Genomic DNA, 17,635 nt, shown 5'->3' on the forward strand with positions numbered 1-17,635 from the left:
CTTGCTTTCCTCTCACCATCAATTGTTAAACTCACATTTTTCAAATCTGCGCTCTCTGTAGAATGCTTCTAATTCCTAAAACAGGTGAACATCTAACACATATTTGGTCTTGGTCATGGTTTATTCTCATGGGTTCCTCACCTACTCTCATTGATCAGACCAGAAATGACTCTTTTTTTTTTTTTTGCTCTTTGGGTCACATCAGGCGATGCACAGGTGTTACTCCTGGCTCTGCACTCAGGAATTACTCCTGGCGGTGCTCAGGAACCATACAGGATGCTGGGAATCGAACCCGGCTCGGCCGAGTACAAGGCAAACGCCCTACCAGATGTGCTATTGCTCCAGCCCCCAGGAATGACTCTTATGCCTTAAAAGACAATCTCTGGCAGATAAAGCAAAGGAAACACATCTTCTATCTTGCAAATCCACGCAAACTCAGAAACAGAAAATACCTAGAATTAGGACTGAGGGGTATGGCTCAGTTGCAGAGTGCCAGCCTTGTACTCATGAGACCATGAGGCCAACCCCCCACAATGCCCTCATGCGAAGCACAATCTGGCACTACTTATTGTGACCCTCAGCAGCACCACAAAATTGATCACCCCAACATAACTAGGATTGCTAACACCAAAACACTACAATCAATTGTATATGACTCCTGTTTATTACAACAAAAGAAAAGCAGAGGGGGGAAATATACCTTATAACATCAAAAAATAAGCTTTTCACACACTGAAAAATGTGAATCCTTTACATAAATTCAGTCTCCAAATTCCACTGACAGCTCATGGTACTGTTCAAACATTGCCTTTCTCTGTACAACACAAAGGACACAGGACACTGGCTATGGCACAGACCATAGAAAAGTAGAATCACAAGCTCTGAACTCCCTAAGGAAAACACAGGGGAAATTATGGCCTGGTACAGTATTTTCAAGTAAACCTTCATTTGCTTAGCTTAAACATTTTTAAATACATCTGATAGAATTTATTCTTCACTAAACCTCCTCTATCTAGTTCATCATTAACATTTTTGACAGCTACTGTGCAAATAGTTCATACCTACAACACATCAAGTCTCACAGACTTTAAAATAAAATCCATGTATTTCTCTTTTTTTTTCAGTTTTTATTAGTGAATCACCATGGGGTATAGTTACAGACTTACAAACTTTCGTGCTTGTATTTCAATCATACAATGATCAAGTACCCATCCCTCTACCCATTCTCCACCACCAATGATCACAGTATCCCTCCCACTCCCCTCCTTCTCCTCCCCCCACCCCACCCTGTCTCTGTGGCAGGGCATTCCCTTCTGTTCTCTCTTTCCTTTTGGGTGTTGTAGTTTGCACTAAAGGCATTGAATGGCCATTGTGTTCAATCTATAGTCTATATTCGGCTCACATCTCCCAACCTGAGCTAAATCCATGTATTTCTAATCTCTTTAAACCTTTACAACTAAAATGTTTGACTAAGTGTATATTAAAGTCTAGTATTTGAATGGATTAAATTAACTTGAGATGTATTTTATAATAAAACACTCACAATGCAATATGTACTGCCACTATTATATATACCTTGGTATTCAGGTACTACATAAATATGCATTGTAGAGAAGTTGTATTAAATCAAAATAAATTGTTAATTATTGTTATTGTTAGAAAATTTGTATTATACAGTAAAATTCTAACATTTTCACTGTCTCTATATTTGGACTCAGAGAACTTTTATAATTCCATACATAATATAGTGTTATCTATAGAGCCCATCACCAAAGAGAGAACTGGAAGCTACCTGCTTTTATGATTTGAGTATTTGAGAAGGTTTCATCTTCCATGAAGATGTCTCAGTAGTAGTCTTCTGACTGGTGCACACATTTTACCATTGGATATTTATTTCTCCAGCATCAGGAGAAGGCTCAAAAAAGGATAAGAGTAAGTTTCATCTGATATCTGTCATTGTTTCAGTTTAACAGTCCCTTTCACTATAGCAGTGGCTTTTGAGCTTCAGCATGTATCAGAAACACCTGAAGAGTTTATTAAACACTTTGTTGGATTCAGTTCTCTAAGTTCTTCACCATGTCTCAGGTAAAGTCCAACAGTGTGCAATTCTTTTTTTTTTTTTTTTTGCTTTTTGAGTCACACCCAGCAATGCACAGTGGTTACTCCTGGCTTATGCACTCAGAAATTACTGGCGGTGCTCGAGGGGCCATATGAGATGCTGGGAATCAAACCGGGGTCAGCTGCGTGCAAGGCAAACACCCTACCCACTGTTCTATTACTCCAGTCCCCAGACAGTATGCATTTTAAACAAGCTTCCTGGGGGTTGTTGGGGCTGTCAGGTGAACTAGAATTAGAGCAGTTGTTGTCTGAAAAGGAAAATGAAAGGAATCAGGTGAATGAGGACCACAGGGTCTAACCTCACTTTGTATCTTTCACCAAACTACTCCTACCCACATTTCCAGTTGCTTACTTTCTCTAAACAAGAGAATAGGAGGATTTAGTCTTCAGAGTGTTTTGCCTTTCTATTAACACTCACTCTGCAGTGGCCTCATCAAATCTGCTGTTTATTTATTTTATGTATTGAAGAGTCAGGGATTAAACCCAGGGCCTCATATATGCAAGGCAGACATTCTACCCCTGACTCTCATCACCAGCCCCCAAAACTGCTAGGTATAAAATCCCATATGCCGTTAACTCCCAATATCCAACCTGGATCTTCCAACTTTATGGCAGCCTGATGCAACTATCTCCCTGGTATTTCTGCTCTGGTGAATTATGGGCATCTAAAACCAAACATGTCCACACATCTTTAAGGGCTGCCCCATCTGCAAATCTGGTCCCTTCTACCACTCATGTTTCCCAGGCTGAAAAATCTAGATTCTGTTCATTTTCCATAACTCATATCCAATTCATCTTTAAGCCCCCACAGGTCCACCTGCAAACTGTATCTCAAATCTGCCTGTCCACTCTTTTCCTCCCTCAAGCCATCTTCTTCCTGCACATAAGTGATTACAATAATTTTCCTACTGATCTCCCCATCTTACCTTCCACATTCCTCAGTCCCCAATGGAAAATCTATTCCCCAGAGCACAATAGGAAATATTCTCCCTCCCTCTGCATGCCTAGCTGCCTTTCCTCACCTTGGCGTTTTCAGAATGGCCTTCCTCTCTCACTTTCATCTCTTGCCCTGCTTGATTGTTCTACTTTCATTTCCTGAACCTTACATTTGTTTGTTTAGAAATAAAATGTTTCCTCCCACAAAAATGTGTACTGTCAGGGCTGGAGCAATAGCACAGCGGGTAGGGCATTTGCCTTGCACACGGCCGACCCGAGTTCGATTCCTAGCATCCCATATGGTCCCCTGAGCACCGCTAGGGGTGATTCCTGAGTGCAGAGCCAGGAGTAACCCCTGAGCATCACCAGGTGTGACCCAAAAAGCAAAAAAAAAAAAAAAATGTGTACTGTCAAGGTTAGGGACCTTTTGCATCTTTGAGCTACCTCAGAGTCCAGCATACAGTAGATGACAAAGGAAATATACTTGCTGAGTGAATGCACAAACTGTCTCAGTTTGCAGTCATGAGAACTGCACTCTAGAACGCTTCTTACCATCTTTTTAATTATAGCCATAAAAATTAAGCTGATTCTAATGACAGAAATGTGTTTGCAATGAAGGTTCTATTAAGTCAACTAAGAAGAAACACAAATAGAAAAGAGATTATAATGTAAAATGCCAGGTAGTGTCTCTAAATATTTTCCCCTGGTTTTCAATTAGCCCTCACAATGAAATGCTACTTTGCACTTTGCTTTTTCTTTAGCTGCTCTAATTGGAGGAATAAAATTGACACCCACTCTGCCCTCCTCTTGTGGGCTTCTTCCCTCCAGCATTCCAGAGCTTGTCGCACTGCAGGGGGCCATTACCCAAATCCAGCACAACAAAGACTTCACTTTGCCAGGACTAAGTAAGATTTCCACAGCTAATAGAAATGCTGTGACTTTCAGCACTATTAGTCGCTTAACGCTTATAAAAATTAAAATGAAAAGCCCTGTGTTTGGGGGTGGGGGGGTTGCAGAGGTTGGAAGCTGGTCTTTTCCTGTCAAATACTTGGACGCCAATAACAATTAATGGGCGTATTAAGAGAAGCAAATCTAGTGGGGGTCTTACCTTCAGCTACAGATTATAGTCATCACGTTTATGTAGTCAAATAAATAGCTGTGAATGAGCAGTGAGGCTCAAAGACCCTCCCTCCACTAAAATTCTCCAAACCAACGTTTTTATATTTGAATCGTTTTTTTTTTTCAGTTGGGGAGATGAGAGGCAGCACATTCTTGGATTTCATTACCGGAGAGTGTGGATATTTTCAGAAATGTAAAAATGGCAAGGGAGTTGGATTTAAAAGTACAAACATGGAGAGAATCCCACCTTAATGGGTACCATTATGATATCCAATTCAATATAATGAGGCTATTTCTACAATCTAGACAACAGCCCATATTAGTCCGGCTTTACTGATGTGGATACAACTTCTGTTTGAACAAGGAATCCCCAGAGGCAAAAAGAGAGATCCTTCCATAGCCTCTATCTATTTAGCAATCAATCAAAGGAAAACAATCCTTCTATAAAAACAGCATATCCCATTTGAATTCTAAAATATTAGATCTTTGGTGTAAAATAATGTACTGTGGGTAACACTGGTTGCTTTTTTATGAAAGCATCATGAAGGTTAAAACGTTGATGATGGAAAAAGAAGCTCAGATCTGACAAATGAACATACTGCAGGGCAAATAACTAGGTTCTGAGTGCACCCAAACTGTGAAGCAACTGAGTCACCTTGTGGCAATCCCATACTGAAAAAAAAAATAACAAACTAGCCATAGACCTTTGAAAAACTCTTCACTAATATCACATCACTTCTTAAATTTTAGGCAGATTGACAAAATTATCAATACTGAACAATTTTCTTATAAAGGAAAGGTCATTTTATGTGCTGTTAGTACATTACCTGCTTTGTTTGTTGTTTGTTTGTTTGTAGGCCACACCAAATGGAATTCAGGGCTTACTCCTGGCCCTATGTTTAGTGATCACTCCTGGCAGGACTCAGGAGTGGTTCTAGAGTTCAAATCTGGGTCAGTCTCAAGCAACACATACTCAACATTACCAGCTTAAACAGATCATGCCAAAGAGAAAATCATGACAAAGAGAAAACCTGGAGTCCTACCTGGGTTGGTATGCCCATTCATTAACTGCTAAGCCACTTGGCCCCCCTGGCACAAAGTAACAGCCTGGCACAAAGTAACTTCAATGTGAATTACTTCGCAAATTTCCTAATGACACCATTCAATAGAGCATCTGTCCAGCGCCCCCTTAGCTTGAAACTGACAATAATATTTCAGTCTCTCCAGGGCAGAACAGCAATGCATGGCTACTTGTTACAAAGAGTGGAGAGATACGTACACATAAAAGCAGTGCCTGGCATTTAACTGACTCCAGTTTGATTCATGGCACCACCTGGTCCCTCTGAAAATTGCTAAAGGCAGCCCTGGAGACCCATGAAACTGCCTGGGTGGCCCAGGTGACTGCCAGCACTGCAGAGCCAGAGCAGCATCACATTCTCATCCTCTTGCATTGAACCACTGGTCCAGTTGTTGAGAATTATAGGGAAGGGTTTCCAGGCCTATTGAGTACCATTTGAGAAGGCCCTCAAAATAAAATTAAAAATTAAAAAATAAATTAAAAATAATTACAGGAAACTAAAATTAGTAATGTTTAAATGTAAAATTTGCAGCCATCTGGAATTAAAATAATTGAGATTAGTAATCTTAGTAAATGAGCTGGAGCGATAGCACAACAGTAGGGTGTTTGCCTTGCATGCAGCCAACCTGGGTTCAATTCCTCCGCCCCTCCTGGAGAGCCCAGCAAGCTACAGAGAGTATCTCGCCCGCACATCAGAGCCTGGCAAGCTACCCGTGTCATACTCCATATGCCAAAAACAGTAACAATAAGTCTCACAATGGAGATGTTACTGGTACCCACTCAAGCAAATTGATGAGCAACAGGATGATAGTGACAGTAAATCAATCAAAATACTAAAATGTTCAAAAATCCCATTTGAAGCACAGCAAAGGGTAGTTCAACATCACTCCAACAAGACGAAAATCAACTTTATCACAACTTCTCTCTCTAGTTAAGGCAAGGGCATACACAGAACCCACCTTTGGGCGATTTGCTGTCAATCATAATCTTCATACACACACACACACACACACAACATCTCCCCAGTTTTTCCCATTGTCCTCTCTCCACCTCTGATCAGAGGGGAATATGGCCATACCTGTAGTTTATTTTCCAGTAGTGACACAAGCAGAGTCTACGTCCTTTGTCTATCTGTGGGCAGAAAGAAACACATGCCTTCCAAAGCAACCTTAGGCACCAGCAAGCCTACAGGAATATCAAACTAGGATAAGCTTGTATTTGTTCTGGTTTCTCTTTTTTTCTACAGAGTCTTACTCCTTCAGACAGTTCTAGAATTTGGCATGGCACATGATGCACAATGGGTGCTCAATAAATCATTCATGAATTATTAAAAATCTATATGAGTTCTAATCAATGGAAGGAAGACCTAACAATCTTTATCAAATGTATTAGTATGATTGGTGATTTCTCATTCTTGGACAACTCTCTGCCTTCTGCTTTTCCTTTTTCTGCTTTTCCTTTTTCATTCCAAAGACTTATGGGCATTTATTTTCCATTCATTGGCAAGTAAAAATATATTTCATTTAATTTCACCAAAATAAATCATTCACATTTACTCAGTGATACTTTGGGTCAAACACTGTGTCTAGAATGTCACTTATTAAGTTCTTTAATGATTACAAGGCTACTATAGTCAATACTATGATTATCCACATTTTACAAATGATAGAAAGAAAGAGACAAAAAGAGAATAAAAGTTCAACATTCAGTTCGCATCTCCCAACAAGAGCTGGTCCTCCAAATACCCTTTAGCCTATAGACCAAACACAATGGTCACTCAATGCCTCTAGTGCAAACTACAACACAAAAAGGAAAGAGAGAACAAGAGGGAATGCCCTGTCACAGAGGCAGGGTAGGGTGGGGGGGAGGGGACGGGAGTGGTGGGAGGGTTACTGGGATCATTGGTGGTAGAGAATGGGCACTGGTAGAGGGATGGGGCCTGGATCATTGTATGACTGAAATGCAAGCACGAAAGTTTGTAAATCTGTAACTGTACCCCATGGTGATTTACTAATAAAAAAATTTTTTTTAAAGTTAAACAATTTTGCCCCACCCCAGGGCTAAAGAGTGACAACACTTGAACTTGTTTTGTTTTGTTTTATTTGTGGGCCATGCAGCTATGCTCAGGGCTTACTTCTGGCTCTGCACTCAGGAATTATTCCTGGCAATGCTCAGGAGACCATATGGAATTCCAAGTAGATCTAACCTGGGTCAGTCACATGCAAGGCAAGTGTCCTATCTACTGTACTATCTCTCCGGCCCAACACTTCAATTTTAATAGACAACTTACATGCAATGCTGCATAATAAAATTTAATTATATCTCATTTTATAATAGTTTTGAAAGGCTTGTAATGTATCCTTTTATTTACATAGGTTTGGAACATATAAGTAGCCAGATGTTAAACTGCATCAGTTTCTACTCCAATAGGAGCATGACTTCAAATGCAACATTGCAGACTTCTGGTACTGCAAACATGGAACTAGCCATACAAGTCCTTTGCACCTCCCTCTCTCCCACTCTGCTAATGTTTCTCCTCCTGAGATATACCTCATATTTTACTTTTTTTTTTGCCTTTTGTGTCACACCCGGAGATGCACAGACGGTCACTCCTGGCTCTGCACTCAGGAATTACTCCTGGCGGTGCTCAGGGGACCATATGGGATGCTGGGAATTGAACCCGGGTCGGCCACGTGCAAGGCAAACGTCCTACCCGCTGTGCTATAATTCCAGCCACTCAAATTTGATTTCTATAAATAAAATTTTAACTGTAACTTTCTATATGAGTTTTACTGTGTATTAACTTCAAAAAAATCACACACTCAATTAAGAATTCTGGTATCCTTCAAAACTTTTTAAATGGTACTCAATGTTTCGATGCTATATATATTCCTAAAGTTGGGTGAACTTCTTGAAAATACATTAGTAACAATGTTCTGAGGAAATACGCTTGGTTCTAACAAAAATAGTCTAAAATAAAGAAAGAAAAGAAAACTCTGTTTAGTGGAGAACACTAGGAATGCATTGCTCAATCTAATATAAAGTGAAATATGTGCTACAAGTAGTACTCAAGGAAAAAGAAAAATGTAGCAAGTGTATATGAGTTATTGGCCCATCACAAAAAATCCTACTTCTGTTTTCAATACTTCCTACTTCATCCCTGATAACCACACTCATAGCCTCAAGCTTTTTTGTATTCTGTGCCCTCAGCAAATAGCACAATTGTACCATATCATTAGACATTGATAGTCTGAGGTCTTAAATGTTTAACTATAATTTTTCTATTTTACCCACTAAATTTTAAATTGCTCAAGAGGTGTCAAGACTTCTGCTTCATGTATTAACACAACAGACTAATGCCATTTTCCATACTTTGAAACACCAGTGACACCCAGGCCCTGGAGAGTAATTGGGAAATATATGAGTCCATTGATCATCATTCAAATCCTAGTGCTGCATGTTTTATTCATATTAAAGATTCTAATCATGGGCGTTAGTAAGTTGAAAGAAACATGTTCCCAGAGCCAGGAGTAATCCTGAAGGCCATCAAGTATAGGCCAAATCTTCCCCAACAAAAGCAAGACAAAACATATGTTCCAACTAAATTAATCTCAGAAACTTGATAAAAGCCCAGTTTCTTAAAACTTTATTTTTCCCTGAAAAGATAACCTACATAAAGTATCCTTCACCTTGACTAGAACAAAACCGACACTCAGTAAATTCAGGTGAGACTAAGCAACCTGTAGAAACCATCATAAACTGGAGCCCAATGCTGAAGGTGTGTTCGCTGAGTGATTGGGGAACTTGTAGGAAAGAAACAAAGCTGTGATTCAAGGATACTAGAGGGAAAGCCATTTGGAAGAGGAAATTATCTATTCCTTTCCAACGTATTATATATAATAGACAAGTACTAACTGTAAGAGTTAAGATATTTTGAATACACATTTCTTCTAGGTACCGTGTAAACTATTATAGTAATCCTCCACAGTATTTAAGTGGTGGTTACAAATATCTTGATTTACAAATGGAAAAACACAGAGTAAAAGAGTTTAATTTGATCTACTCAATATCTCAAAGATGCAGGCAGTAGTAGCATGATCAGGACCCAAACTGGTCTGACACCAATGCCTGTGTGTTTACCCTGAAGGTTGTTTCGTATAGAATTACATTGCCATCTCCTGTAGTATATGTTACTGGAGTAAAAGTCACAGATGCTAAAGAAATGTACTAGATAGAGGCAGAAACCAATCATTGTCAATGTACTACAAAGTTCTGGTCCCATCTCCCTTTGCCCTACTATCTCCATTAGACTGTCTTCTCTCCTGCCTTCCCTGAAGCCTTGTAATGGTTGAGACAGGAAAAGGAGAATAGTGGGGATTTTCATCTTTCAGGCAAAGCAGAGCATCAAATTCCTCCCAGGAGAACTGGAGTTCAGCTGTTAAGGTGCTTGCCTTATGTGCAGGCTACCCTGGTTCCATACGTGATACCACATGGTCTACCAAGCACTGCCAGTATGGCCCTAAGACATCTAAATTCCTCCCTTGATAGACATGGATATTTCCAGGCTTCATCTAAGTTGCAACCAATCCTTTTCACCTTTTTAGCATAAGCAGAATTCCAATACTTAAATCCAACTGAATTTTCTTTTACCACCTGCTCTTCTGAAAATGTAGAACAAACCAATGATAAAGGAGAGCAAAGAGGAAAGCATCAGATAAAGCAGAAGAAGTAGAAGCCTTTTTGCTAAATTATAAAGACATAAATAATGGACATACAGGAGCTGCTAACTTTAACAAACACTTACTACCCTGAAAATATATTCCCCTTTATTTGAGGTTCTCTGAGCATTTTCCTTACCTTTTTTCAAGGAAAGTCGCCGTGCACTTTTTTAATCGCTTAATATCTTATGCATAACTTTTTATGAATTTCACACTCAAAATGTTTTCAAGGTGTCTGGCCATATAGCCATAACTGACATCAAATTCCTTATTACAAAGTCTTTAATCTTCCACTTAGAAGGTGGTATCTTTTCACAAATCTGAGCTTCAAAGTTTAAAATCTTTTATTTTCTACTGTTAACATAAGCTTAAATTTTCTTTGCTTAACTTCCAAATGAAACAGAAAACCATCCCAAAATTAAATTACTAACTATGTAATTCCACAATCCAGAGATAAGTGGAACAAAATGTCTCTACTCTGTTAGCAATATCACAGGGGGGCTTCATAGTATAAGCGATAAAGCACAACTTTTATAAGTAACTAGTAAAGTAGGAAAGCATTGTCAGAATTTGTTCAAGCCAGTTATGAAATGTGATGAATATATAAATTGAGACTAATGATCTCAAATGTCTAAGCCTCTCTTTTTTCTAATGCAAAGTTTATAACTTGAGTCAATATCCCTTAATTTATCTAAATAGCACAGCGGGTAGGGTATTTGCCTTGCATGCTGGCCAACCAAGGTTTGATTCCTCTGCCCCTCTTGGAGAGCCCGGAACGTTACTGAGAGCATCTCGCCAGCACAGCTATCCACTTATTCTATAAGTAAAAACAGTAACAACAAGTCTCACAATGGAGATGCTACTGGTGCCCGCTCGAGCAAATCGATGAGCAACAGGATGACAGTGATACAGTGAAATAATCCCCTTGCATATACACACATACATCTCATACCAAATAACACATCGTTGACCACATGAACAGATTGTCAGAAGACAAAAGCATACTTTTCTGAGTTCAATTAAAGTCTTACTTGAATTTATCTACCTAGTCACAATAACCTGCATGAGTCCCTATCTTTAAATAAGGTGTGTTTTGTGGTTTTCCAAGACTCAAAGATCAGAACTTTCCCTCCTAAGAGCTGGCCTAAGAATAAGCTGGCAAAGAATGATCAGTCTGTTTATTTGGCACACATGAGGTGGCCTCCACCCAAAACTGTGCATCAGTGCATTCAGTGAAGACCAGAGATATCTGAAGTTGAGTGATGAACACTGCAGGCCTTACTGAAGTGCCTCTCTCCCAAATATTGCACACAATTACCCAACTTCCACTTTATTCAAAGAATCCTAGGATACTGGAAGAGGCAACACTCCCTTTAGTCCTGGCCTCGCCACTTTCTCCACATACCTGAATTCAGTGTTCCCAGCCAGAAAGTGGAGAGTGTGACCTATCCCCTGGGTTCACTATATATCACTATAAAGGAGGAAACTGCATAAAGAACAGGACAGTATTTTGAATATTATTTTTTTTTTGCAGTACTGGACATGAATCCAGTATTGCAAACAAAACATGAACTCAGGGCCTCCCTCATGCTAGGTGAGCCCTGACACCACTGGGCTACATTTCTTGCATTTTGAAACAAATTATATATTTAGCTTTGAGGAATAAAGACAAAGTTTACCTGTAATAAAATGAAAATTTAATAAATTATAAAAACATACGTAAAAACATACATAAATGAGTATTAAAGTTAAGTACTTTAAACTAGGCTTAAATTAAGCTTTGCATGAGGAGGAACCCAGTTCAACCACCAGCACTTCATATGGTCTCCCAAGCACCACTAGGCATAGCCCAAACCCACCCCCACACCATAGGAACATAAAAAACAGATTAAACCTTAAGGCCCTATATCTTAACAAAGTGTTTTGGTGGTTATAAAATTATTATTGATTACTGGACTGGAGCAGGTAGGGCATTTGCCCTGTACACGGCCGACCTGGGTTCGATTCCCGGCATCCCATATGGTCCCCCGAGCACCTCCAGAAGTGATACCTGAGTGCAGACCCAGGAGTCTGAGCATTGCTGGGGGTGACCCCCCTCAAAAAAAGCAAAAAAATATTTATTATTGATTATTGCACTGTAGCACTGTCATCCCTTTGTTTATCGATTTCCTCGAGTGGGACCAGTAACATCTACATTGTGAGACTTGTTGTTACTGTTTTTGGCATATCGAATTTGCACTGGTAGCCTTGTCAGGTTCTGCCATGCGGGCGGGATACTCTCAGCAGCTTGCTGGGCTCTCTGAGAGGGACGGAGGAATCAAACCCTGGTCGGCCTCGTGCCCCTAGGGCCCCGATACCCCTACCCGCTGTGCTATCGCTCCAGTCCAATCAATAGTAATTATTTGGGTTGCTATAAATTACTACTAATACAAATTTATAATCAATTTTTCTATAATCATTTAGTTACATAAAAAATCATTTGAGGGGTCAGAGAGATAATATAGCAGGTAAGGCACTTATTTGTCTTGCAAGTGGCCAACACAGATTCAATACTCAGCACTACCAGGAATGGTCCCTGAGCACAGAATCAGAAGTAAGCTCCAAGAATCCTTGGAAATACCCTTCAGCAATATTTTTGTTTTGGTTTTGGGTCACACCCAGCGATGCACAGGGGTTACTCCTAGCTCATGCACTCAGGAATTACTACTGGCAATGCTCAGGGGACCATATTGGATGCTGGGATTCGAACCCGGGTTGGCCTCATGCAAGGCAAATGCCCTACCCGCTGTGCTATCGCTCCAGCCCCCAGCAATATTTTTAAAGATCATTTGAAAATGAAAAAAAATCTATTCATATAAGTACACATATTATCATTTTTTAAAACATATTTTTAACTTCCCAGTGGTAATAGCAAAGCAACACTAGATGAATTAAATTTTAAAACGTCAAGTACATAAATTAACACAATTAATATATTTGAAAGAGAATATAAGTATGAGGATTTTTCATGTTTGCTACAATTTGGGAAGGATATATAAAATTTATGTTCAAAGTATATGGTAACACCTTTAAATCCTTTTAGCTGTGAGAACTGCACTGGTTTTATGAAAAGAATAAAATTATGGGTGTTATTATAATTGCAATCTAGAAAATCTTCGTTTTATTTTTGCCTTTTTTTTAAATTTTATTTTAAGGGAACCATCTAACATTTGATTTTGCTCTAACTTTTCCACAAATCCGAAGTGTTATTAGATCACTAATATGAATCCTCTCTTTGCTTTTATAATACTAAAATAGAAATTTGAACATAGAAAATCACTTCCTTCTATGCTCTAAAAAAGAAGATGCGATTTTCCACCAAATGGTAATCTAATTTCAACTTACAATTTATAAACAGGGGATGGAACGATAGCACAGCCAGTAGGACATTTGCCTTGTATGCGGCCGACCTGGGTTTGATTCCCAGCATTCTGTATGGTTCCCTGAACCATGCCAGGAGTAATTCCTAAATGCATAAACCAGGAGGGGCCCCTGTGCATCACTGGGTGTGACCCAAAAGCAAAACTTTTTTAAATTAATATAATATATAAATAGAGAAGTTTCTGTCAACAACAACAAAATGGTTGATGATATTAAACCTGATTCCAAAATTACCAAATTTACTCTTGAAATCCTCTCCTTTGACTTTCCAGACAAAATAACAGGATTATACTATCTCACAATTCTCATAAAAGTCTAGTTTAAAGTAGGGCCAGGGAGAAAACTCACGGGGTTGTAGTTCAGTATGCAGGAGGGCGGAGTTTGATCGCCAGCACCACATGGTCCCCTGAGCACTTCCAGGTGTGGCCCAAAATCCAAATAAAACAAAAGGAAAGAAAATAAAAAGATTCACACTAACATTTATGACTATGTCCTACAAAAATTCCTTCATAAAATATTGTCAGTAAATCTAACTAAAATTACAAATCAATGAATTCTTGTTGAATATCAAGGGCAGGTTGCTTTTAGCAGCATTAGTAGAGCTCAGTATATTTTTTGCAATCTTCATCCTAGTCAGTTTTAACTGTGCCATCATAAATGCTATGCTGACTTTGTAGGAGTGAGTTATTTCAAGATGAAATGATGATGCCTATGCCTTAGTTCGAAATAATTCAGTGGAGGAAAATACAAATAGACATACAGATAAGGGAGAAAGATAGAGCAAATATGATTTATATCTAGGTTAAATTGTGTTTGGATATTTATTGTACCATCCTTTCAATATTTTATTTTTTAATTATTTTAAATGGACTTTAATAATCCTAATCATATGTCATACACCAATAGTTTATCCCTAAAATATTTTTAAATAAACATTTTAAGAATTTTAAATTTTTTCAAACTTCTTCATATTAAATACTAATGTTTTTTATCTGAATGGAATAAGTAGCAAAAACTAAAAAACTTAAGGAAACATGAATTCAAGAAAATTAGTTTAGTTTCACACAGTATGCTTTCCTTTTACAACCCATACTTTTCTACACTTTCCCAAATATTCATTTTCACTAAATAATATCAGCATACACCTTGAATACCTTGAGAATAACCAGGAGACAGGATCTATCATACTCAACATTTACTTCAAACCTTATAGACACTAAAAATTTGTATTCAAAAATATTTATGTGGTATAAGGTTCAAACTCTTGTTTTCACAGATGTAAGGTATGCACTCTACCACTGAGTCACACCTTTAAACCAGTAAAATAAAAAGGAATGTAACAGCATAGGCTAACATGTTGTAACATACACCTAAGTTGACAATAAATATGGACTTCTAATGTATATCTTAGAGAATAATTCAGCAGTGTATTGGTTTAGGTTGGTCTGGGTTGGGTTCTTTCTTTAATGGAGTTTAAACGAAGAGCTATAGAAACTTCCAAAAACCTTGAGGATTCAGAGAAAATCTGAGAACTTTAAAAATCTAATCAACGTCTTCTCACTTTCCAGATTTTTAACACAACACACTTTTGGATGATAGTCATACAAAAGCCAGTAATATCTCCAAGGCATATCACCTGCCCCTAGAATTCTTACATTCACTCTTGCAACTACCTGTTAAAACAATGTTAGTGACTATTCCTATTTATCATCACTTTCTTATAGGTAACAATTACTCATATTTCTGGGCATATTCCAGTTTAGAATAACTTAATCAACATGTCTACCCTCAGGAAATTAGAAAAGTGAGTTTCATATGCATACAGCTTCCACCAAAGTTCATACCTTCACTAGACAGATGCTCAGTTAAAACTTTAACTTTATGGCATGAAAATCCCTCCAAAATATGTTATTAAGATGCCTAAATTTGGAAAATAGATGGCTTACTAAATTATTGGAGTGGAGGGAAGCTTATCATTTTAAGTTCATTGTGGGTGGTAGTATTTTTGGAAATAATTCACTTATCATGCTGAGGCTTCATGGAGAACTAGCCCTGAAAACAAATGTATGTGGTAGTGCACTGCTACCATAGAGAATCAATAGTCATCTATTTAATTTGCTAAGACAATGTAAATTAGTAACTTCTAGCCAGATGTGTGATATACACATCAAACAAACTGCAACCTGTTCATTATGAAAATCCTGTTGACATGCACAGAGCCACTTGATGACATTTCACTTAAAACAGTTCCACATTTGTGAGTATAAAAATTATCCTACGAATTTCTACTCAAAGAATTGGAGCTGAGTAATCAATTTCAGCTTTTCCTCTTGTGTGCTTCTTGTATTTCAATTTTATTCAGAGATATAAAACATTCAGAAATAAAATGTGCACCCGGCTGTATTTTCCTTCTGTAAGTTACTCATCATCACCACATCTTTTTAATCTCATGTAAAGTTGGTAGCCTAATCCTACAGCTCTGAAGAGATGGTAGAGTGAAGAATGACAGAGTCATCAAAGAAAGTACATACACTCATACAGAGAAAACAAAACAGAATATTTTAAAATGATCCCAAACATAAATTAAGTTTACCCATTGGGAGGTCTAACTTGCATTCTCATCATTTATATGGGTCTATGTGACTATGTACCCTGCTGTTTGATAAAAAGTGATTACCAAACCACAGGCGCCCACCAGAGAACAGAGTGTATGTATAATGCTTGCGATGCCTCAGACATACAAAGCATCTTCTTAAAGAATGTCTGTTTCCTTTCCATGGTGAGCAGACATAATATTTCACTCTTTAATACTTCTGATTCACAGATGAACCTATTTTATGAATTATGTTCTGTCATTTTCTCGTGTTTATATTAATAACAAAATGCTGCATCCACAGAATAGGTGGTTTTGTTTCATGATACTCAAAATATTAGTACTCTTTCTGTGCTGTATTAAAATCCACAGCCACCTTGCTATTACAAAACCTAATGGTATTTATTTTAACACCATTTACCAAAATAAAAGCAATAAGACAATTTTTCTTAATACCTAGTTATTATTCTTGAATGATGAATCTTCATCTTAGCTAAATTCATTTTCCAGGTCTATTGAATTAAATCTTCTCATTAACACGGGCACAAAGCAAATAGTCTTACTGCCGCGCACAGTATTTCCAACTACTACATTTTTAATTTGGTAATTTAGAAGAACGTGGAATGAATCTGGTACTCGTCTCCTATCGTCTGTTCCAAATAGCATTCCTTAATCAATTCCCTAATGTCAAAAATACGTTTCCACGAGGCGTCTGGTGTGTCCATGCTTTTTGACTAGCTCCTGGGATCTTCTGAAGCCACAAGAATTCCCGTCTCAAACACACACACACACACACACACACACACACACACACACTCAACAAACAACAAAAGCACGTCAACTGCACACAAAGAGTTCTGCTCGCGGGGTCTTCAACCCAACGCGACCCGACTTTCACAAACTGCGTGCAAGACCACCGTGCATGCTCCTCCGGCCCCCGCTCCAGGCCACGTGACCAGCCTGCTGGGCCACACTGGGCAACCAGAAGAAACGAGGTTCCTAAAGCTGCCGCGGCCGCAGGTGGCACGGAGCAGCCCGGCTTCCCGCCCGCCCGGCGTTGCAGCGACCCCGCGGCCAGACTTGGCGCATTAGCGCGGGTCCTTTGGCTTCCTGGAGGCTCACGTCAGCCCCTCCTGGTCACTTAAGCCCCCTTTGTGGTTCGGGGCAAGACTCGCTCTCTCAGAACTCTTGAGTCTTGCAGAGGAGACTCTGGTTAAAATTAAGAACTTCAAACCCAGATTTGAAAAAGTGAAACAGATGTCCTGTTTGTTAACCATAAACGGCTCCGTACGTCGGACCTTTCCCTCTTTCTCCCTCTCTTTCTCCCTCTTTTTCTTTCTGCCGCATTAAGTTTTATTTAATGCAGAGTTCGCTTTAAAAGGTTAAGAGAGGGAGAGAGAGAGAGAGAGAGAGAGAGAGAGAGAGAGAGAGAGAGAGAGAGAGAGATACAGAGATACAGAGATACAGAGATACAGAGACAGAGTCGGAAGCAAATACGGACTGTGGGACGTGGTGGGGGGCGCTACATCTTTCTCTAGAATATAACGACGGAAGAAGCCTCTTCCTAGAAGATGAAAGTGCTGGAGCTGCAATGTCCCTGCCCAGCGGCCGGCGGAGGGAGAGGGGGTCACAGACCAGGGCACCCACACTCGC

At 39.0% G+C, this 17,635-nt stretch overlaps 1 protein-coding gene across 1 annotated transcript in view; it reads right to left on the reverse strand.

Annotated features, from left to right (window-relative positions):
- SIM1 (SIM bHLH transcription factor 1) overlaps positions 1–17,635 on the reverse strand; it is a 77,695-nt gene that overhangs the window by 44,060 nt on the left and 16,000 nt on the right. The gene's annotated exons all lie outside the window — the stretch shown is intronic.

Source organism: Sorex araneus, chromosome 4, assembly GCF_027595985.1.
Source record: "Sorex araneus isolate mSorAra2 chromosome 4, mSorAra2.pri, whole genome shotgun sequence".
NCBI classification, from domain to species: Eukaryota; Metazoa; Chordata; class Mammalia; order Eulipotyphla; family Soricidae; genus Sorex; species Sorex araneus.